A 9752-nucleotide genomic window follows, 5' to 3' on the forward strand; every position below is an offset into this window, starting at 1 on the left:
CTAAACAGTTATATAGTTCATCCACTTTCTGGTCCCTGGGATAGGGTTGTAGAAGATATTCCATTGTTTGTGATTTATAATTCACATACTTTGTCAGAAGTTCACAAAATAATTCACCTTTCAACTGAACAGGAATTCTTCTTCTCAGTCTCAATTATTTCTGTAGCCTCTCTGGTTCCTTTTCCAAACCCCTCTTTTGATGTCACAAACTTTCTTTTTCCCTTTTAGTTCCCACGTGCATGACTTTTAATTTTTTTCTTGCTTATTCCTTTGTTGTTGTAGCTTTGTACATGTTATTTCAGACTTAGGGCATCCCTACGGCAGAACTGGCACAAAATTTGTTCAGGATGTATCTGCATGATGAAAAAGAGGAAAATCTCATCAGGAGTTGAGCATAGAAAGATTACTTACTTACAGTGCTTATATTCCACCCTTCTCAGAGTGGATTACAATGTACATATACATGGCAAATATTCAATGCCATAGACACAAAACATAGACAGACACACAGAGGCTATTTAAAATTCCAGCTTTTCATGAGATTCCACAAGAGCCAGAAAAATACTACAGGTCAATGACTGGCTTAGAAAATGGTGTCAGGAGGAACGCTTTGGCTTCCTCGACCATGGCCTGCTTTTCCAGGAGGATGGCCTACTGGCAAGGTATGGGGTGCATCTCACACAAGTAGGAAAACACCTTTTTGCTCACAGACTCGCAAACCTCATTAGACGCACTTTAAACTAGGTCCACCGGGGGAGGGGGACAACAGCCTTGCGAACACTACTTTACCCATAATGTCTGGGAATCGCCAGAAGGCTAAACGGAGGGCTGCACAAACACAACAAGGACCAAGTTCCAAAAGCACAATAATCCCAATTAAACAGCTCAAGGGAAGATCCCAGGGGCTCACATGTCTTTACACTAATGCACAGAGCATGGGAAATAAACAAGACGAACTCCAACTTCTAGCACAACACCACAAATATGATATCATAGCCATCACTGAAACCTGGTGGGATGACTCCTATCGCTGGAATGTAGATATCGAGGGGTATAACCTCTTTCACAGAAACCGAACAAAGGGGAGAGGAGGCGGAGTAGCCTTATATGTCAAAAACTCTTATGCTGCAGAAGAAATTCAAGACAGCAATCTGGGAAACCAGCTTGAAATCATCTGGATAAGAATCAAGGGAACTGGGACTCAAAAAGATGTCGTTGTAGGCGTCTACTACAGACCCCCAAGCCAGGAGGAAGATCTTGATGAAGTCTTCTGCCAACAGTTGACCAAACAGGCACAGAAAAGAGATGTAGTAGTCATGGGCGATTTCAACTATCCCGATATTTGCTGGAAAACAAACTCGGCCAAGAGTACAAGGTCCAACAAATTCCTCGCTTGCCTTGCAGACAATTTCATGGTCCAGAAGGTAGAAGAGGCAACAAGGGGATTGGCTACTCTTGATCTCATCATAACAAATGCGGAGGACCTGATCGATGCGGTCGAAGTGGTAGGATCCTTAGGGGCAAGTGACCATGTGCTCCTGCAATTTGAGGTACAAAGGAAGGCCGAAACTAAGACAAGTCAAACCCGCATTTTGGACTTTAGGAGAGCTGATTTCCAAAAAATGAAGGAAACGCTGAGCAGCATTCCGTGGACACAGATACTAAAAGACAAGGGAGCTACGGATGGATGGGAATTTCTCAAGAGTGAAATACTCAAGGCGCAATTGCAAACCGTGCCAACAAAGAGAAAAAATAGGACAAGTGCAAAGAAGCCAGAATGGATGTCCAAAGAACTTCTAACTGTGCTAAGACACAAAAGAGACATGCACAAGAAGTGGAAAAAGGGAGAAATCACCAAAGAAGAATTCAAACAAATAGCCAACACCTGTAGGGAAAAGGTCCGCAAAGCTAAAGCAAAAAATGAGCTCAGACTTGCCAGGGACATTAAAAACAATAAAAAGGGCTTCTATTCTTATGTCAGTAGAAAAAGGAAAAACAAGGAGGCGATAGGACCTCTTCGAGGAGAAGATGGGGCAATGCTGACAGGGGATAGGGAAAAGGCAGAACTAATTATGCCTTCTTTGCCTCGGTCTTCTCACAAAAAGAGAGTCTTCAACCTCAGCAAGATGGAGTGGATGAGGGATTGGAGGACATCCAACCCCAAATTGGGAAAGAAGTCGTCCAGGAATACCTGGCCGCTCTTAATGAGTTCAAGTCCCCAGGGCCAGATCAACTACACCCAAGAGTATTGAAGGAACTAGCGGAAGTCATTTCGGAACCATTGGCAACCATCTTTGAGAGTTCTCGGAGAACGGGAGAAGTTCCAGCAGATTGGAGGAGGGCCAATGTGGTCCCAATCTTCAAGAAGGGAAAAAAGGACGACCCAAACAACTACCGTCCGGTCAGCCTCACGTCGATACCGGGCAAGATTCTGGAAAAGATTGTTAAGGAAGCGGTCTGCAAACACTTAGAAACAAATGCAGTCATCGCTAATAGTCAACATGGATTTATCAAAAACAAGTCATGCCAGACTAATCTGATCTCTTTCTTCGATAGAGCTACAAGCTGGGTAGATGCGGGGAATGCCGTGGATGTAGCGTACCTGGATTTCAGTAAGGCCTTCGACAAGGTCCCCCATGACCTTCTGGCAAGGAAACTAGTCCAATGTGGGCTAGGCAAAAATACGGTGAGGTGGATCTGTAATTGGTTAAGTGGATGAACACAGAGAGTGCTCACTAATGCTTCTTCTTCATCTTGGAAAGAAGTGACGAGCGGAGTGCCGCAGGGTTCCGTCCTGGGCCCGGTCCTGTTCAACATCTTTATTAATGACTTAGATGAAGGGCTAGAAGGCATGATCATCAAGTTTGCAGACGACACCAAATTGGGAGGGATAGCCAATAGTCCAGAGGACAGGAGCAGAATTCAAAACGATCTTGACAGATTAGAGAGATGGGCCAAAACTAACAAAATGAAGTTCAACAGTGACAAATGCAAGATACTCCACTTTGGCAGAAAAAATGAAATGCAAAGATACAGAATGGGGGACGCCTGGCTCAAGAGCAGTACGTGTGAAAAAGATCTTGGAGTCCTCGTGGACAACAAGTTAAACATGAGCCAACAATGTGATGTGGCGGCAAAAAAAGCCAATGGGATTTTGGCCTGCATCAATAGGAGCATAGTGTCTAGCTCTAAGGAAGTAATGCTACCCCTCTATTCTGCTTTGGTTAGACCACATCTGGAATATTGTGTCCAATTCTGGGCACCACAATTCAAGAGAGATATTGACAAGCTGGAATGTGTCCAGAGGAGGGCGACTAAAATGATCAAGGGTCTGGAGAACAAGCCCTATGAGGAGCGGCTTAGGGAACTGGGCATGTTTAGCCTGAAGAAGAGAAGGCTAAGAGGAGATATGATAGCCATGTATAAATATGTGAGAGGAAGCCACAGGGAGGAGGGAGCAAGCTTGTTTGCTGCTTCCTTGGAGACTAGGACACGGAACAATGGCTTCAAACTACAAGAGAGGAGATTCCATCTGAACATTAGGAAGAACTTCCTGACTGTGAGAGCCGTTCAGCAGTGGAACTCTCTGCCCTGGAGTGTGGTGGAGGCTCCTTCTTTGGAAGCTTTTAAGCAGAGGCTGGATGGCCATTTGTCAGGGGTGATTTGAATGCAATATTCCTGCTTCTTGGCAGGCGGTTGGACTGGATGGCCCATGAGGTCTCTTCCAACTCTTTGATTCTATGATTCTATGATTCTAGGTTATTCTGGCCACCAGAGGAGCTGTTGCTTCACTGTTCATTTGTGACACTGATGTACTTCCTCATTCTTTGCGCGCTTGCTGGAGATTTTTATGACATCGTAAATTAGTTAAATTAGCCTCCCCACATAAGCAGTGCCCAAATTTCCTACTTGACAGATGTAACTGTCTTTTGGGCTGCAAAGTTCTATAAATGTTGTGTGCCTAATGGCATTGAATGTTTGCCATGTATATGTGCATTGTAATCCGCCCTGAGTCCCCTGCAGGGTGAGAAGGGCGGAATATAAATACTGTAAATAAATAGATAAATAAATGATCAGTCACTATCAGAACAGATAGAGAGTTTCATCTATACCGACGATTGTGCCTCGCAAACGCGTTTGGTGGGGACAAGAGACAGGGCCTTCTCGGTGGTGACCCCCCCCCCCGCTTTGTTGCAACTCAGGGTAGGTTTCACATTGCTCCAGACACCACCACACCAAAGCTGTAGATTTTGCAGTTTATTGAGAAAAAGGCAAAATCAAAACAGAGTATATGAAATGCATAAAATCCATAGGCAGATCATAAGGCTTAAATGCAAAGTCACAGTTCCCAAGATCCAAAGGCAAAAACATGAAGCATAATCCTTTAGCAATGGTCAAACAAGAGTCCATGGAAAACAGTTGAAAACATGGCCCAAATCCCAGACTCAGGAAGCCAGAAGCGTGCTGCTAAAAGCCAAAGTCAATCTACAGAAGTTTGCATGAGAAGAGCTACATTGGACTGACAGCCCTTGCTTGTCAGCTACAAGGCTAAATACCCTTTGCAGACATGAACGCATTGCGTTGACCCTTGGCCTCCTTGGCTTCTCACTTGCTGGCCAAGCAAATGCTTCTCCGGAGCCTTAATTGGAGACGATCTTACCTGCTCATTAATTCATTATCTTCAAGGCTATCTTGGTCCAGCTGGACCGGATCATTGTGGGAAGGCAAATACGTCTCCACCTGGCCGTGTGGGAATTCACTCTCATTATCAGTCTCATTAACATTCTTTTCCCCTGGGAACTGACTTACTGTTTCCCTTTCAGCAGCCCCACCATCAGGCCTGTCTGAAGCATGTACAGAAATCTGTAACTCATCATCCTCATCCTGTAGGAATTCTGGCTCACAGAGCTCAGCTTCAGACTCAGAGTCAAGCTGAGTCACAACACACTTGTGGAACTCTCTCCCCAGCGAGATTAGATCGGCGTCCTCCCTCTTTCCTTTAGGAAAAAAACTGAAATCATGGTTTTGGAACCAGGCCTTTGGCTAGCAGGCATAACGGCACTTTGGACATTGAACTGGACCATATGATTGTGATAATAATGGAAACGGCTATATGATAGTTTAACTAATATTGTTGTTTTTAAATTATTGTGTATTTATGGTTTTATATTGTTGTTATACTGTGATTTGTGGCATCAAATTGTTGCCAGTGTTACTTTCAAGGGAACAATGTGTGCTTAACTGTCTTGTTTACTTCTACTGAATAGGAAACCCTGCCAAATTGGCTCAAAAAGTTACATCCTCTATTCTAAGATATTTTGTAGTTTCCAGAGGTTATATTTGAAAGAGAGCAGATGCTTATACTTGATTGACAACTCCACTCTTTTCATCTCTTTAGACCAGTGGTTCCCAACCTGTGGGCCACGGCCCACTGGTGGGCCGCGAAACCTAAAATAAGGTCTGCGGCCCCAAAGTAGCAGCAGCAGCAGCAGTAGTAGTTGTTGTTGTTATTATTAGCTCCCATTGCCAAACACAAGAGTTGTAATGGGAAAGGAGCCTTTTGTAAGACCTTGTTTAGTCTCCCAAAGTTGTTGTTGTTATTTTACAAAAACACAGTATGTCACAGCAAACGAGATCTATATGGAGGATTTCGTATCACAAAATCATAAGTCAAACGCTTCCAAGTGTGTAGGACTGTGTGATATATTTTTGAATGATGTGTGCAGATCCTATTATTATTATTATTATTATTATTATTATTATTATTATTTTACTGACACAAAAACACAGTGTGTCACCACAACCGAGATCTATATGCTGGAATTCATATCACAAAATCACAAGTTGAACACTTCCCAAGCATCTAGATCCAAGTAAGGTGGCCTTTTGCAGTTGACAGATCGTGATTTTGTCAATGTTTATTGTTTCCAAATGCCGGCTGAGATCTTTTGGCACTTCACCCAGTGTGCCGATGACCATTGGGACCACCTGTACTGGTGTATGCCAGAGCCTTTGCAGTTCGATTTTGAGGTCCTGATAACGGCTGAGTTATTATTATTATTATTATTATTATTATTATTATTATTACTACTATTATTATTTGAAATACAACAAGATGAGTCCACAGCAGACAAGATCACTCTGCTGGCTGTTGTATTGGATCACACGTCGGACACTTCCCAAGTGTCTAGGACTGTGTGATGTATCGGCGAATGATGTGTGCAGATCCCAGTAAGGTGGCCTTCTGCAGCTGGCAGATGGTAATTTTGTCAGCGCCTATTGTGTTTAAGTGCAGGCACTGCATCCAGTGTGCCGGCCACCACTGGGACCACATTGACTGGCTTGTGCCAGAGTCTTTGCAGTTCGTGTCATATCGTGTCAGCTTTTCCAGTTGTTTTTCTTCAATCCTGCTGTCACCTGGGATTGCAACTTCGACAATCCATACTTGGTTTTTTAACACGATTGTGAGATCAGGAGTCTTGTGCTCCAAAACTCTGTCAGTTTGAATTCGGAAGTCCCAGAGGAGTTTGACGTGTTCATTTTCTATAACTTTTTTGGGCTTGTGATTCCACCAGTTCTTTGTCGCAGGCAGATGGTATTTGTGGCACAGGTTCCAATGAATCATCTGAGCAACGGTGATATGCCTCTCCTTGTAGTCTGTCTGCGGAACTTCTTGCAGCAGCTGAGAATGTGATCTATTGTTTCATCTGCTTCCTTGCAGAGTCTACACTTGGGATCTGTTGTCGACTTTTCAATTCTGGCTTTGATGGCATTTGTTCTAATGGCTTGTTCTTGAGCTGCCAGAATCAGGCCCTCCGTCTCCTTTTTCCAAGGTATTATTATTATTATTATTATTATTATTATTATTATTATTTACCAGTATGCTGATGACAATGTCGTCTGTGCGCCTTCAGAAGAAGATCTACAAGCCACTCTAAACACCTTCGCAGAAGCATACGAGAAGCTCGGCTTGTCATTGAACATTGAAAAAACCAAGGTGCTTTTCCAGCAGGCACCAGCCAACCCCTCTCCAATGCCAGTGATACAGCTTAATGGTGTAACATTAGAAAATGTTGATCATTTCCGCTACCTTGGCAGCCACCTCTCCACCAAAGTCAACATCGACACCGAAATACAACACCACCTGAGCTCTGCAAGCGCAGCATTTTTCCGAATGAAGCAGAGAGTGTTTGAGGACCGGGACATCCGTAGGGATACCAAGGTGCTTGTTTATAAAGCTATTGTCCTCCCAACCCTGCTATATGCCTGTGAGACGTGGACTGTCTACAGACGTCACATGCAACTCCTGGAACGATTCCATCAGCGCTGCCTCCGGAAAATCCTGCAAATCTCTTGGGAAGACAAGCGGACAAACGTCAGCATGCTGGAAGAAGCAAAGCCCACCAGCATTGAAGCGATGGTCCTCCGTCACCAACTCCGCTGGACCGGCCATGTTGTCCGGATGCCCGACCACCGTCTCCCAAAACAGCTGCTCTACTCTGAACTCAAGAACGGAAAACGGAATGTTGGAGGGCAAGAAAAGAGATTTAAAGATGGGCTCAAAGCCAACCTTAAAAACTTTGGCATAGGCACTGAGAACTGGGAAGCCCTGGCCCTTGACCGCTCCAGCTGGAGGTCAGCTGTGACCAGCAGTGCTGCAGAATTTGAGGAAGCATGAGTGGAGGGTGAAAAAGAGAAACGTGCCAAGAGGAAGGCGCGTCAAGCTAACCCCGGCCGAGACCGCCTTCCACCTGGAAACCACTGCGGAAGAAGATGCAGAGCAAGAATAGGGCTCCACAGCCACATACGGACCCACAAGAATATTGGAAGACAATCATCCTCGGAAAGCGAGGGATCGCCTAAGTAAGTAAGTAAAGTAAGTATTATTTACTAGCTGTCCCCTGCCACACGTTGCTGTGGCCCAGTCTGTGTATATGTGTTTTTTGTTTGTGTGTATATAATTGTATATATATGCGTGTTTGCGTATATATATATATATGTGTGTGTGTGTGTTTATATGTGTGCATATATTTGTGTATTTTTATGTGTACATGCATATTGCGTATGTGTGTGCTTATCTATATGCATATTTGTGTGTATATGTATGTATGTGGATATGTATTTGTGTGTGCATGTGTATATGTATATATTGTTCGCGATTAGCGGAAGTTTTGCACAGGTTTGGTAGAAATCATGGACTCTGGAGACTTCTGGTTACAAAGCAGGTTCAATTTACTTAGAGCAGTTCAAAACACATCAATTCCAGTAAGTGACAAGACATGAAGTACTCAGTAGGCAGAACAAAGGAAGTAGAAAAGTAAACAATCCTGCAGCTGCTTGGCTGCTTGGCAGATATCAGATACTCCCTAATTTCTCTCACAACTCAGCTCAGAGAGTATCTCAGGGCTACTATCTCACAGCCTCAAACAGAAACATCACAGCAATACAACCTTGTGGCATCCGTATTACAACTACATGAATCATAGAATCATAGAATCAAAGAGTTGGAAGAGACCTCATGGGCCATCCAGTCCAACCCCATTCTGCCAAGAAGCAGGAATATTGCATTCAAATCACCCCTGACAGATGGCCATCAAGCCCCTGTTTAAAAGCTTCCAAAGAGGGAGCCTCCACCACACTCTGAGGCAGAGAGTTCCACTGCTGAACGGCTCTCATAGTCAGGAAGTTCTTCTTCATGTTCAGATGGAATCTCCTTTCTTGTAGTTTAAAGCCATTGTTCCGCGTCCTAGTCTCCAGGGAAGCAGAAAACAAGCTTGCTCCCTCCTCCCTGTGGCTTCCTCTCACATATTTATACATGGCTATCATATCTCCTCTCAGCCTTCTCTTCTTCAGGCTAAACATGCCCAGCTCCTTAAGCCGCTCCTCATAGGGCTTGTTCTCCAGACCCTTGATCATTTTAGTCGCCCTCCTCTGAACACATTCCAGCTTGTCAATATCTCTCTTGAATTGTGGTGCCCAGAACTGGACACAATATTCCAGGTGTGGTCTAACCAGAGCAGAATAGAGGGGTAGCATGACTTCCCTAGATCTAAAAACTATGCTCCTATTGATGCAGGCCAAATTCCCATTGGCTTTTTTTGCCGCCACATCACATTGTTGGCTCATCTTTAACTTGTTGTCCATAAGGACTCCAAGATCTTTTTCACACGTACTGCTCTCGAGCCAGGCATTGTCCCCCATTCTGTATCTTTGCATTTCGTTTTTTCTGCCTAAGTGGAGTATCTTGCATTTGTCCCTGTTGAACTTCATTTTGTTAGTTTTAAATTTAAACACATTACATACTTTAACATATTCTGACATATATGTATGTGTGCATATATGTGTGCATTTGTATATGTATATATGTGTATATGTATGTGTATATTTGTGTGTGCTTGTGCATGTATATACGTGTGTGTGTGTATGAATGTGTGCATGTGTATATGTATATGAGTGTGTGTGTATATGTATATATGGTGTATTTTTTGGGTTTTTAAGTCTGTTCTGCTGGGGTTTTGTGTGTTTTTATGGGTGTGTTTTGTGTGTGTTTATGGGTGATGGACAGTCGTTGGACTGTTAGGTATATTGTGTCCAAATTTCATGTCAATTCATCCAGTGGTTTTTGAGTTATGTTAATCCCACAAACAAACATTACATTTTTATTTATAGAGATTATCATCATCATTATAATACTCCGCTTTATCTCTCCCAAAGGAGACTTTTATGCAATGTTTATGATGATTGTTTGGTTT

This window comes from Anolis sagrei, chromosome 2 (genome assembly GCF_037176765.1).
Source record: "Anolis sagrei isolate rAnoSag1 chromosome 2, rAnoSag1.mat, whole genome shotgun sequence".
Lineage (NCBI taxonomy): Eukaryota > Metazoa > Chordata > Lepidosauria > Squamata > Dactyloidae > Anolis > Anolis sagrei.